A 13,860-nucleotide genomic window follows, 5' to 3' on the forward strand; every position below is an offset into this window, starting at 1 on the left:
TACCACATGGAAATTTTCAAATTATTTTTAGTTTGTACTCTAATATCGAAAATGAATAAAAACGAAAACATAAATACATTTATCATGACACCGTCTCAAATACTACAAATTTAAAAAATTAAATCTTTTAATCTTTTAGAATAATTCACTATGCTACAGGATAAAGCGTATAAAAATTCGATATATGAAGGCACAATTTTATGCTTTTGTTACCTTGCTATAGAATCGTATAAAAATTAAGGAAATTAGTTTTATTCTTTTGTTATTCACTCGTAGCAATTAAGGATTTTTCCAATTATTATTTCTTACCTAGTTTAATAATATAAGATTTAATGACCAAAATTTTAGTTGATTTTAAAGTCCTAAAATTTAGGAAATTAATTCAAATTACAATTTTATCCAATGTGAAATATGATTTTAAGGGGTAAAAAAGGTGAACGACATTTCGCTAAGAGCCTTCGTGCTTTTAATATAATTGTATAGGTAGATATATTTCAAAAGTCTTTTTTTTTAAACTCCACATCAAATCAAACTAGCTCATATAAATTGAAACGGAGGAAATAACCTACAAAACTCCCTCTCTTTCACCCTTAAAAATCTTTCCTTTAGTGAACGAAGAGACTCGTGAAATGAACGAGTCAAATCCTGAATGAGCTCAGTCTACTCACAAATTAAAAAAAGGCTAAATATAACCCCTTAAATTTAGTATGATCAGTCAGTTTTTCACACAAATTTAACTAACGGCCATATAAACAACTCATCTCGTGTAAGTAGGGCTGTTAATTCGGATTGGATATTTGAAACCCGAACCGATCCATTCAATTTCGGATTTTGGATTGGATCGGATTTTAGATTGTGTTTATTAAACTTTCGGATTCGGATTGGTATATTTTAATCTGATCCGATCCGAAATCCGAAATTATTAGGCAATGTATAAATACTATACTTTAATTTCGGATAGTCAGTACTTCCTTTACATCTTCCTCCAAGTTATTACCTTTACAATTACTAGATTTAGCTATATTGACACCATAATACTCTCATAATTGCATAAACATGATTTTTTTGTTAATGTATTACCTCTTTTACAAAGAAAATATACATATTAGTTTGCAACTTTGAGGCATAATAATATCCTAAATCCGATCCGATCCCAACTTTAAAATTCAATCCAATCCGATATAATTCGGATCGAATTCGGATTGCATTTTCTAGAATCCGAAATCCGAAATTTGATTCCAAAATGTGCTAAATCCGATCCGATCCGATCCGTGCACATGCTTACGTGTAAGTGTCTTTTGAACACAGTCCTACGTGGCACACCGCCCGTTGCTTATTACTCCTTTTCTTTCCATTTGGGCATGTTTTTTTTATCAGTTCGTTTAATAATAAATAATATATTTTTATATTTAAAAATAACTTTACTTTAAATTTTTTATTTTATCTATTTTATCTCTAAAAGAAGCTCTTATAACAACACAGACCAAAAACCATACAAAAGCTTTTACTAAAGGTGTCAAATAGGCGGGTTAGATTGATTTTGAGGGATCAAAATGGGGGAGTCAATAAGTGGGCGGGTCATTGGGCTGAGATGGGCTGTGTCAAGATGAGCTAAAATCTGGGTCATAGCCCAACCCGCCCAACTCTTACCAAACTTTAATTAATGTGTGTTGTTTTCTTATGATTATTTAATTATCAAATAAAACTTTTTTTCTTTTGTTATAGTCATATAGGAGTAACAAATCAAACATTAAAAGAATTATTTTAAAGATATTTTAGTAAAATTACTCATGGATCAATTTGGGCTAAATATTAGCCAATTTTAAATGGGTTGAGATGAACTGGGTCAACATAGACCGAGTTCAACAAATGAGCGGGTTATTAACGTGAAAATAGCATAGACTAGCCAGTTTTCAGATTGGTAATTGAAAAATAGCCAGCATTTGCAAAGTCATTGAAAAATAGTCATTATTTTGCTGCAACATAGAAAGTTCCAGCATAATATACTGATTGATGCATCTATGTATGAACTTCCAATATATTATACTGAAACTCCAGCATACAGAAAGTTACAACATAATATACTGGAGATTGGAGCACTTGTGTATGAACTTCCACCATATTATACTGGACTAGTATATTATGCTGGAACTTCAATATATTATGCTGAAATATTTTTCGGATTTAGAATAGTATGTTCGTTCAGATTTATTTTTATATGAAAAATAATTAAATTTCGATTACTTTTGAAACTGTGATTATTTTTCAATTACCATTTATAAATTTGGCTATTTTTGAATTTCCCCAACCTTGGGCGGGTTATTGAGTTGCGCGGGTCAAACGGGTTTTCTTCTTCGTGTCTCTCACACTAGTGCACAAAACAGACACGTCCGCTGCCCAACTTCACCATCAAATTATAACCTTTCAAAAGACATACCTGACGAACTGAAGTGTTTTATATCGTCACTAATTATGTTTGAGTAGCTAACTGACAAATTATGTTAAGTTTAAGGGGTTATCTAGGTATTTAGCCAATGAGGAATTACTAGTGGATTTTAAAAACTGATACATAATTTTATTGTAAGAAACAGGAGGTATAAACATACATTGCAAATGAACTTTTCGGGTGAAACTTGCTTGGGAAAGTTAGGGCACTTAAGGAGAGGCTGGTTCGGGATTTAAATTTTATGGGTTTTATCAACCCATTATGTCTTTAAATTTATGGGTTCAAAATTACCATTTGTTGCTATTTAATGAATTTTTGTACACAAATTTATGTTTTGCATCGAAAGTTATTGGTTCAGATGATCTACATTCGCCCCTGCACTAAAGGGCGGGCTCATGAATTCGACATGTTAATGCTGAAATGGTGTAATTGACAGGTAACTTATCCAAATATGATGGAATTTTTTGAGTTCCTCGGAGTTGATATGGAGATCTCTGATATGTCATTTTCAGTGAGCTTAGACCAAGGCCGTGGTTGCGAATGGGGTACCCGAAATGGAATCTCTAGTTTGTTTGCACAGAAGAAGAATGTCTTGAATCCATATTTTTGGCAAATGATTAGAGAAATTATCAAGTTCAAGCAGGATGTCATAAGGTACCAATAACTTATTTGTCTTTAAATATGCCTTCTTATTTGAGCAATTTGTTGATTTACTCATCCCATTAGAAATTTAGAGCACAGAGTCTTCTTTGTTCATGCATTTGATTAAAATGGACTAGATCGTTCTGTTTTGTATGCTTTCTTTATATATGTGTCAAGGAAAGAGCTATCTCCAATGAAGTGTATTTCATCACGAATGCGTTTCTGATCGCATTGCAGTTACCTTGAAGCACTCGACAACAATCCTGACATTGGTCGCGATGAAACAATAAGGCAATTTATTAAGTCAAATGGCTGTTCGGAGTTATTTCTGAAGGCTTATCTGGTGAGTGGTGACAGTGCGATTGTCGTAGTTATTGATTTGATAGGTGCAATACGCTTTTTGTTCACTCAACAAATTGTCCTTACTATAAGCAATTTACTCATATGATTCACAGATTCCAATATGTTCTTCAATCTGGTCCTGTCCCTTAGAAGGAGTAATGGGCTTTTCTGCTTATTCTATTCTTTCATTCTTCCGCGACCACCATCTTCTTCAGGTTCTTCCACTCATCAACTGTTCAATTAGCGTACTTTGTGTGTAGATTATACCCATTGTTAAATGCAAGAGACTGAATTTGAATGCTTACATATATCATTTTATTATACTTGTGCCTAAGGGTGCTTTTGTTCTTTATTTAAAGCTCTTTGGTCTCTCTCAGTTGCTCACTGTAAGATGGGGATCACATACATCTGTAAACAAGGTGAATTTTTATTCATAGATACCACAAAGTTTTTACTATTTCCCTGAGGAAAATTTCAGGCAATTACCAATTTTCACTTTCTTGCATGATATGTTAAGCATGTGTCATCCTTGAGAGTATTTGATGGGGACATTGAATGTAGGTTAAGGAGGAGCTGGAGAAGAGAGGCTGCCAAATAAGAAGTGGTTGTGAAGTAAATTCTGTATCGACAGATGAAGAAGGTCTAGTTTGGTTTTATTTTTGGCTTGTTTCAAGAGTTCATCGTGCTGATTATTTTATCATAATAGTAGATGGGCATATATCTGTTGGAAAATGGATAGGTTATTACCTAATGGAAATTTATTTAATGAAAAGACCCTATCACTTTATGTGTTTAAAATGGTCCTTTATAAAGGCGAAACTAGAAATGAGGAAGATAGGTTTTCATTGATATCCATAAGTATTTTTTTTACAACATTGGTGTTAGCGCCTGTTTATGCACACGTCAACTATTCCACTGGGTACTTGCTAGCTCCCACCGGTGTAGATAACGGGTAACTCTATCCATTAAGGCTTAGGCAAATGGGAAGAAATCACCTAGTGTTCCCTGGTCTTCAATTTTTGCACCCACCTCATTGATCAGTAGGCCATACCCTTGGGTGCATATTTATTAGTGTTTTCGTCTTTACTTTCTTGTTTCTTTTGATAGGATTCCTAATCTGCAATTTCATTTTCCCTCTATTTTACTACCATATCTTCCCTATTTGACCACAAGTATAAAAGTGGGGTTGTTGGCCCGGGGGGGGGGGATAGGAAGGCTAACTAGAGAATAAAAAGACATTAGTGGATCTGACTGAAGATAAAAAATCATTATGTTGACTAAGTTATGTTGGCTTTTAGCTTGTTGATTTGTAAAGAACATGTGTTACTTAGTTTATATGCATTTTATGATATTTTTTCAAGAGATAGTGATCTAGATAGAATTAATTTGGTGCTTATCTAGGGAAAAAGCTTCAGTCAGATGTATGTTACCCTCACATAGAGCTACGAACTACTCGTGATTCTAACTGTGAAAGGAAGAACCCTTGCAGGTTGTACCATAGCTTGCAATGATGGTGCCAAAGAAGTATATGATGGATGCATAATGGCTGCACATGCTCCGGATACTCTGAGAATGTTAGGCAAAGAGGCAACATGCGATGAAACAAGAATTATGGGTGCTTTCCAGTATATCTATAGGTACTTCCGGCTCCTTTATTTGAAACCTTGAACTTGCTTTTCTCTTTAATTTTAGTTAAGTTTTTCCGGAAAATTCATGCATAAACTTACATCGCTAATGTGGTTTATCTTCCTCTAAAAAAGGTAATAAATGCATGGCCATGTTCGCATTTGTATTTTCTATTACCAGAGGAGCTCTATTTTGTGCTTTAGTGAAATTCAGTTAAAATGCATGTTCTAATTGTGGCTGGTTATAGTCAATTAACAGCTACAACCTGCTAGATTTCTGAACTAAGATTAATATAGTTAGTAATTCCGCCTCTAAAATTCTACCATGAGCACAGCTTAAAAGGGCAGAATGTCATGTTGAAGAGGTACATCTTCTTGACAAATTCGTTTTAACTTATTTCTCTTGCTGCAATGACAGCGATATTTTCCTTCATCGTGACAAAACATTCCTGCCTCGCGACCCAGCAGCATGGAGTGCTTTGAACTTTCTTGGAACTACAAATAATAGAGGATGCATGACATATTGGCTCAATGTAATCCAGGTGTGTTATGCAATACAGCCATTTATGACCTTATATTGAAATTAGATGATAATGTTCTTCAGTGGAGAGTCTTCTCTTTAGTAACTACCCTCTTATTTTATGAGCTGTCTAAACTTACAGAATCTTGGTGACTCAAAGCTGCCTTATCTCGTAACCACTGATCCTCCTCACACACCAGAGCATACATTGCTTAAGTGGACAACAGGCCACCTAGTCCCCTCAGTTGCTGCATCAAAAGCTTCACGTGAGCTAGATCAAATCCAAGGGAAGAGAGGAATATGGTTTTGTGGAGCATATCAAGGTATGAATCTCCTTTTATGCAGAGCATGGACTGCTGTTTCAAGATAGATGTTCCTTTGTAACCTGCAATCGTGCTTAGTCTGCTGCTGGCATTCAACTATTTTCATTTAGAAAACCAGTTCCTTTAACTGAAACCTGAAGAATTGCACCACTCGCTATTATCTTTTAAATCACTTGCAGAACCCAGTTTATGAAACAATTTAGTTTCTTTCTCCGGACTTTTTATAGTTCTCTCCGTTAGTCCTTGGAACTTGCATCTTATAAATTTGAATCTGTTTTATTCCGACTCTCGGCGGATAAGATGACTGCGTTTCTATTTAGATGAAATAGCCCCGGGCCATCGAGACTGAGGGTACTAAACAAGCCGCCAAGCTGTCTTCGCAAAGAGAGCTTCATTCACTTTCTTTTTTCTTTCCGTTTCAACTTGATGCCTGCGAGTGAGCTCAAAAACCTCGTGTCTTGGTTTAATTCATTTCCTTTATTTGGAAAGCTACCGGTAAAGATTGTAGCTTGAGTTGTTCTGTCTTTAGTCCTTTCTTCCCTTTGGAGGACAAACTTTATTTTCCGCTTTGCGTTTCACCACTTGTTGATGTATATTTATTGCAATACTTTCAGGCTATGGCTTCCATGAGGATGGACTAAAGGTAGTACTACTTCTACTAATAACAAGCTCAACAGATTTTAACTGTAATTATCACCTTAATCTGAAAACAATTTGGAGTATTTTCCTGCTTTTGTTGACCCTCTGATGTCATGTGGATGATTATCTACGTTTGCTTCTCCTCAGGCGGGTGTGGCTGCTGCAGATCTCATGCTTAGAAGGAATTGTAGTATTCTGGACAACCCCAAGCACATGGTACCAACCTGGCCTGAAACAGGAGCATGCCTCGTCGTTACTAGATTTTTCAGAAGTTTCATTAAAACGGGATGCATAATGTGAGTGCTGATAGTTTCCCCTTGTATTGCTTTAATCCCATATCTAACAACTTGTTTATTTCCATCTATCCTATTTCTTATTCGGAAAAGGGTCAAAAAGTTTTGCCGTCTAAAAAGAGCACTTTTGCCCTCCATTTGTTTTTGTATCAAAAAGTTCCTTGCCGTCTAAAAATGGGCCCACACTTACCCTCAAAACTAAAGGCTGTCCACATGAGCTTCTAGACCTATTTAAATACAATATATTTGCTGAAATGGCTATCCAACAAGAATCATAGCTGAGAATCCTACAGGGTGCCCTTCCCAAGGAGGAAGACCATCGAAATGCATTTTCCCTCATAAAGTTAGACACAACTTTTGGACCTTGAGAATTCACATCTACTTCCTCTATGGATGTGTTCTTCGAGCTAGAGTTAGCCGACGCCATCAATGACTCGCTAGCAGGAACAGGGCTCAATGGAGGCAAACAATTATTCAAGAAAATGCTCGTTTGAGATAACGATCTCGCATGAGAAGCTCCTAACTCCGTCAGATAACTCAAATTAAGTTTTACATATATATTATATTTATATATTTTCCCTGTAACTCTTATTTTATTTTGGCATGATGCCGATATGAGTTGAGCAAGAAGTGAGGAGTCATATCGCCGACCCCATCTTTGTTTGAGACTGAGTCTTAGTAGTTGTAGTAGTTGTTTCTTCTAAATATTAAAGATATCTGGATAATTACTTTATATTTTGCGATATACAGCTTCTTTGAAGAAGGAGGTACAGTTTTCACCTTCCAAGGAACAGAGAGGAAATGCTCTCTGAAAGTTTCTCTTAGAATTCATAGTCCACAGTTTTACTGGAAGGTAAATTGAAATTCTCTTTTCTCCCCTTCACGTTATCAAGCGATAAACCCAAACAGAATCCAAATCTTGACAAATTCTGTGATATAGATTGCAACTGAAGCTGAAATAGGCCTTGCTGATGCTTTTATTCATGGGGATTTCTTTTTTGTCGACAAGAATGAAGGTCTTCTTAATCTTATCATGGTGAGGAAATAGCTAGATTCTTTGTAAATAGCATTTGTTTGGTACTTAGCTTCCTGAATTCTTTTACAGATATTTGTTGCCAACAGTGATTTGAAAACGTCTGTTACAAGTTCTAGCAAGGAAAGGTAAATAGTTTGTCCTCAACTTGAAATAAAGAAACATAAACTTCTGTTCATATGTTAAAGTTTTTCATCACTTTGCATGGCTCTAGAGGCTGGTGGACACCATTCCTTTTTACAGCAGCACTGCCATCTGCAAAGTATTTCATTCGACATGTTTTGAATCAAAACACCCTGACTCAGGCTCGTCGGAATATCTCCCGTCAGTAGTGAAATTGAAGTACTCAATCCTGCATGTATTCTTTGCCAGTTGCAATAGATTCCTGTAATTTTCTTGTCTAATATGGGCTGCTATTGTGTAGATGATAAGCATTGTTTTATTGATGTTTGTTCAGAGTAATGAACTCTTCTCACTCTTTCTGGATGAGACAATGACATACTCATGTGCAATATTCAAGGTTAGCTCTCAAATTCTTAAATGTTTGCCACTTTTTTTTCTCCTCGTATGTTAAGCTACATTTCCTGTTCTTTCATAATTTTTCTAGAGTGAGGATGAAGACCTAAAAGATGCATAGCTGAGAAAGATTTCTGTTCTCATTAAAAAGGTAAGTCATCAACCATGTAAAAAGCTCTCTCATTTCAGCTTAGATTTCAAGCATAATTTGATTCTGCTTCTATTCTATTTAGGCAAAAATTAGCAAGGAACATCACATTTTAGAGATAGGATTTGGTTGGGGAAGTTTTGCTGTGGAAGTTGTCAAGCAAACAGGGTGTAAATATACTGGTATAACTCTCTCCGAGCAGCAACTGGAGTATGCACAGGTGTTAGTTAAGCAAGCAGGCCTTCAGGTATAGATTGTACTTACTATGTTGAAGCTCAAAAGTTTTGAGTTTGGAATTTCATTCTCATCCGTCTAGATCACTAACATTTCATTCTTGTTGCTGCCCGTTTTAAGAACATTTGATGAGGATTTCCCGGAAATCTTTGAAGAAGTTTTTTGAAATCTGTAACTGGAGAATTGAAGATGTGCAATGACCAGTTCAAAACTGATGTATAGAAATAACTGAGACAGATCACGGATATACAGTGGTTCAGGAAATTTTCCTCTATATATGGACAGGCACAGCAAAGAAGGAAACCATCCAATTTAGATTGTATAATAGCCTTAATGCCCCCTTCTCTTATTGATGGCTTAGCCTACGCTACAAATATAATTGCTATAAGCTGAGGAAAATGATAAAGCAACTAGGAGATTGCAATTCATGACTAAACCTTCTTCCATTTTCTTGCTTTCTGAACAGTAAGAGCTCCTGAACAAGCTAGTCACAGGCTATGTTGCAGGACTCTCCGGAATGCTGCTGCACCCGTGTCGGGTCGTCTAAAAATACACTATTTTTTGGTGACCGACACGCACCCGGCAATATTTTGGGAGAGTCCAAGCAACATAGGTCACAGAGAAGTTATGGCACAAAATTAACTAAAATGCTTCTTTGTATGTTGCATTCGCACATTTGTCTTTATAAGATTAACATGAGAACATGATCTGCTTAGCACTTGCAAGCCAAATCCGAGCAACTTTAAAGCTAGGGTTATCTATTTATATTCAATTCAATGAAATTTTTTCACAGGATCGTATTACGCTTCTCCTATGTGACTATCGTCAAATGCCAAATAAGGGCAAATATCACAGGATTGTATCAATGTGAGCTTTTATTCTCTACATCTTGACATGTTGTATTACTCACTATATGTCGAGCTAGTGTTACAATTGAATAATTTCATTTTCAGCGAAATGATAGAACATGTTGGTCATGAGTTTATGGATGAATTCTTTACTTGCTGCGAGTCTGCATTGGCAGAAGATGGGCTTCTAGTTCTGCAGGTAATGAATTAAAGTGATCCCTTAACACAGTCCACTTTGTTCACTTTCGCTTCAATTTCCTTCACTGTTCTGTCGCTCTTGTTTCTTTATGCTGCTTTTCACAAGCGTTGGCTTTCCTTAGTTCACTTCTGTGCCAGATGAGAGGTATGACGAATACAGGCATAGCATAGGCTTCATAAAAGAGTATATATTCCCAGGTGGATGCTTGCCTGCACTAAATCGAGTAACATCAGCCATGGCTTCTGCATCCAGACTATGGTAAGAAAGAGTTCATTTTGTGATTTTGCACTAACGTCCTTGTCAGTTTTTCATAAGCATGTGTCGTAGCATTTGATAAATGATATAAATGCAGTGTAATGCACCTGGAAGAGATAGGAATTCACTTCTATCAGACACTGAGATGTTGGCGGGAAAACTTCCTGGAAAATCAAAGGTAACAAGATCAAAATAAGTTTACAATCTTCTACGCTGAGTTAAAACCGTTTCTTTCATGAACTATCCGTAGCTTGATCAGTTCTGAATGTTTATACTTGACCATTGATAACTTTATCACTAGCCAAATTCGTGTTTTGGGATTCGATGACAAGTTCATCAGGACATGGGAGTACTACTTTGACTACTGTGCTGCTGGATTCAAAACGCGCGCAATAGGAAATTATCAGGTATGGTGATAAATCTTTGAAATTTTATAGGGTAAAACCACTTCTCAAGTAATTTAATTTCCTTTTGTTAATTTGAACATAATTGTTGATGACATAATCTTGCCAATGTTCGAAAAATAAATGTGCATGACATATAATCATAGTGGAAAGCAGGAGGTGCGGTACGTGGATGGTACTTAGGAGTCGTTTGGTAGGGTGCATAAGAATAATGTTGAATAGAGTGTATTAGTAATGCTGACATATTTCTTATCCATTGTTTTGTTTGATTTATTAAATCATCTTACAATTTCTAAAAGAATTGGTTGTTTACAAAAATACCTTCATAACCAGTCCATTACTTTATCTTTTTAAAAGAAACATATGTTGAGGAATATTTTTATATGAAAAATGGTTTAAAAAAAATTATTTGATTTGTCTACCTATATTGTAGTGTAGAACTGAATATTTATTTATAAAAAAGGAAATATGCTAAGTACTTATTTATCTACTAGGGATATAATTTTATTTCTCACTTTCTTGGATCATTAGGCAAAGAAAGTTTGAATTAAAAAAATAAAAGGAAATGAGTTGATTACAAGTGCATTCCAGTAGGTAGTAGTAGTAGAGTACAGATTTATAAATTTACAATGAAGAAATTGGCGGAGTATAGATATAAATAGCGGGAGCAATTTCAGTATCAAAATTTACATCAAACTTGCATTAATATAATAACATAGTTTAATGAAGCATAAATTTTGAAGGGCAATTTTGTTTTTAACTAAGCTAATGCATACATTAAAACCCATTTTATTGTTAATACCATGGTTTCCTATGCATTAGTTATGCATAGGATAATACCAAATATGGTGTATAACTAATGCTTGCATAACTAATACACAAAATAAGGTATTATTAATACACAAAGCTAATGCATGCATAATTATATCTAATGCATCCTACCAAACGACCCCACCCCTTAGTTATTAGAGAGGGTATAATTTTATTAACTTAATTGTACTTTCAACATTACTCTTCACGTTCTTCAGGAAAACTTCTCTTTTCTTGTGAAGGGTGGCTGTGAAACTCAAACTTATTATGATACCATGTCGAATTATGTGAACTACTTCGTTTAAAAACTTAAGCAATTGGAAAGGATACAATTTTATTTATTAATTATTTAAATACATGCATTTTTTCAAATTTTTACAAGAAATCTTGAAATTGTCTTACCTAATTTGAGAAGTAAATACTCAAAGGGTGCTTCAAATATTCTTGTAGATTGTATTTTCAAGGCCAGGGAATATTGCAGCATTTGGTGATCCTTACAGTGAAGTGCCTTCAGCTTATTAGAGTTTCTTTGTTTGGAATATTCGAACTTTTTCTTTGCAAATGCCTCTGCGTTCTCTCGTACTGTGTTCTTTGGACTTTTTTCAGCTACTAATAAAAAGTTATTGAGGAATTTTCATAAAAGCATTACAGTTTAGAGCTTAATTACCTTACGTAATTATTGTTTGCCTAATTATCATTTGTAGCTACTGTTTAATTTGTATTCATTCGTTCTAAATGGCTATATCAACGCATACAATACACTGAAATACAATGATAACTATATACAGCGATATATAGTTACCGTATCACTGTATATGACTTCATACACGGTATATATTGTTTTTATCGTTAGGATTTTGCTACAAAATACATAAACTAGATACGAGTTGCATCACTTGTATTAATATTATCAGCTTGTATCACTTGTATTCATTCGCTCTAAATGGTTGTATCAACGCATACAACACATTGGAATACAGTGATACATATAGTTGTCATATCATTGTATTTGACTCAATACACTGTATACATTGTATGTTAGAATTTTGCTACAAAATGCAAATAGTAGGTACGAGTTGTAACTATTTCAAAGTGTATTTATGTACGACAAATAGTGTATAAGTTAGTTTCACCATGTAATTTTTCCAAAGTTATTCAAGGATCTTGTTATCCTCATTTAAATAAGAAAGGAGAGCTCAGCAATTGACTGAGTATTCAATTGTTGTGAAGCTTAAGGAAAGAAACTACGATACTGTTTGGTTGGAAGGAATGAAGAAAAAAAAATGTGCTAGAAAATTAGGCAGGTATATGTTGAAATAGTCGAGGTGTATAGAATACCACCGCCAAAAAAAAAAGGTGTATAGAATACCACCGCCAAAAAAAAAAGAAGGGAAACTCAGATTTAAACAATAACATTAAGACACAAGGAGTGGAAATAAAATTAGAGAAGGGAAAAAACAACATAGGAATTCTCTGGTAAATTGATCACTTCTTGTCACGACTCGAATTTCCTATCGTCGAGACCATGATGGTGCTTAATATTGTACCCGCTAGGCAAGTCAACGTTACTGATTATTTTACCTTTTTCCTTTATCTTTTAACAGCTTACAAGTTAACAAAAATAGATCAGCGGAATAAACGCGGAAGAACAGAATTTAACAGATTATCTTAATACAAATAACGAAACCGTAGTAAAACTCCACCGAGAACTGGTGTCACTACTCACGGACAGTCTACGAATACTACAAATAATGGTCTGAACAAAGAAATACACATCTGTCTCGGAAATAGATAAAACAGAAAAGAAACATGATAGAAGGGGACGCCAAGGCCTGCAGATGCCTGCAGGACTACCTCGGGTCTCCATTGGACTGAAGACAACCATCCAACTCTACTCACACGGTCCGGCATCGAGATCTGCACAAAAAGTGCAAAGTGCAGTATCGGTACAACCGCCCCCATGTATTGGTAAGTGTCGAGCCTAACCTCGGCGAAGTAATGACGAGTCTAAGACACGACAAACATCATAAACATGTGCAGTTAATCAGTATAATAACAGAGTAACAAGTAATAAAAACCAAGCAGAAATGTACGGGAAGGGGCAATATACTATGGGGTTTCACCATAAAGAATTACAACAGTAAGGAATTTAAACAGTTAAAACACTTGAACCGATAGCAGCAAAGGAGCACAATAAACAGAAAATGCACGACATCACCCTTCGTGCTTTTACTCTCAATCCTCACCACGCAATCAATAATAGAAATGTGCACGGCATCACCCTTCGTGCTTTATCTCTCTTCCTTACCATATGCATCAATATAAATGTAAATGTGCATGGCATCACCTTTCGTGCTTTATCACTCTTCCTCATCATATGCATAAGTATGAATGTGCACGGCATCACCCTTCGTGTTTTATCACTCTTTCCTCACCCAAACAGTAAAAACAATAACGTCCAACAATTAACTTCACAAAATAAATCTCAACTTGAGCCAATACTCAACAATGGTCAATTACCAAGAAATTATCATAAGTCTTGTTCAACATGGATAACATTCAATTTAAGCATGGACATTACAT

At 35.2% G+C, this 13,860-nt stretch overlaps 1 pseudogene; it reads left to right on the plus strand.

Annotated features, from left to right (window-relative positions):
* The first annotated feature begins 2,451 nt into the window (after positions 1-2,451).
* On the plus strand, positions 2,452-11,953 carry LOC104227717 (uncharacterized; annotated as a pseudogene).
* The last annotated feature ends 1,907 nt before the right edge of the window (positions 11,954-13,860 follow it).

The sequence above is a fragment of the Nicotiana sylvestris genome, chromosome 1 (genome assembly GCF_000393655.2).
Source record: "Nicotiana sylvestris chromosome 1, ASM39365v2, whole genome shotgun sequence".
Taxonomy (NCBI): domain Eukaryota; kingdom Viridiplantae; phylum Streptophyta; class Magnoliopsida; order Solanales; family Solanaceae; genus Nicotiana; species Nicotiana sylvestris.